This window comes from Suricata suricatta, chromosome 16, assembly GCF_006229205.1.
Source record: "Suricata suricatta isolate VVHF042 chromosome 16, meerkat_22Aug2017_6uvM2_HiC, whole genome shotgun sequence".
NCBI lineage: Eukaryota > Metazoa > Chordata > Mammalia > Carnivora > Herpestidae > Suricata > Suricata suricatta.
In genome coordinates this window covers 54,511,616-54,512,774 of record NC_043715.1, presented here as the reverse complement: position 1 = coordinate 54,512,774, position 1,159 = coordinate 54,511,616, and the positions used below count along the sequence as shown (strand labels likewise).

General features: G+C 46.2%; 1 protein-coding gene across 1 annotated transcript in view; it reads right to left on the bottom strand.

Moving 5' to 3' along the window:
- The window catches only part of LOC115281197 (zinc finger protein 501-like), a 4,382-nt gene extending 4,294 nt beyond the window's left edge, over nt 1-88 (bottom strand). The window contains exon 1 of the mRNA XM_029926535.1: nt 53-88. The gene's annotated coding sequence lies outside the window, so the exon portion shown is untranslated. The remainder of the gene's footprint in view (nt 1-52) is intronic.
- Nucleotides 89-1,159: the final 1,071 nt, after the last annotated feature.

Sequence of the window (1,159 nt, the reverse complement as noted above, 5' to 3'; positions counted from 1 at the left end):
GGCCCCCCCCCCCCCCCCCCCGCCGTCATCTGCTGCATTCATTCCTACCTACCTGGGTATGAGGCTACGGTCTCCTTTCTCTTCACATCCCATAGCACCCACTTTTTTTCCAAAAAGATGACCAGGTCTGGCTTTGACACAATGAGACCTGCTTGTTAGAACATAGGAATAGAGTATTGCTGGAGATTCTACCCTTCAACCCAGTATTGGACACTGTAGAGAAGAGAGGCCATTCTAGAATTGTAGAAATGGATTCCCAAATACTTTTGCCCAACAGCCCTTTTGGAACACAAAGAAAGGATTTCCAAGGTTAACATCTTGATCTCCACTTCTGAGTAATACCATAGAGTGGAAATTGGTATTGAAGATGGAAATACCATTTTATGCCACTTAGGGTTCAGAATTACCATTAATCTACGAAATGATGACGTTATTCAAAGGAAGGGAAAACTCACCAGAAAGGAAACATCATGAAGATGTTTCTCTATATCTACAAATCCCTACATCTTTTCCTTACTGGAGGCATTTGCATCCCAGTCATACAGAGAAAGCTTCCAAGAGACAGTCCTCAATGGAAGGAATGAAACCCTTGAATGTGGCTTGGGAAATCTAGAGGGAGTGATCCTCACCCAAGAAGAGCAGGTGTCTGTAGTTCTCTAACATCACATCCCTGTACAGTTCCCACTGGCTGTGGCTCAGGTATCCCCACTCCTCCTGAGAGAATTCTATGGCCACATCCCTGAAGGTCAGCAGTCCCTGCAACAAATACCACAGTTACCAAGTGGACACATGAGGAGGTCATAATGGGACCTAAGATGCAAGAGGGAGATAATGTCACCAGCTGGACCCCACGACCTGATCTTCACTGCTTACTGGCCTGTGCTCACGGACCTTAGTCCCTCCTTTTACTTAGCCTCTTATTATACCTCCCTTTTACTTTAGGCAAAACACCCCATAGGCGCAGTATCATGTGGTGGAAACAGAAAGTACCCAATAAAAGGTAATGACTGCCCTGAGTAAGTGCTGGAAGCCATTTCTGAAGTAAGATGGATTTGCAAGGCAGAAGCCTCGCAGTCAGATGGTGACCAATGTCTACTCCCCACTCCAATTTTGCTTGAACACCGACCCCCAAGGTGCCAGGCTGACTGGTATCAGACAT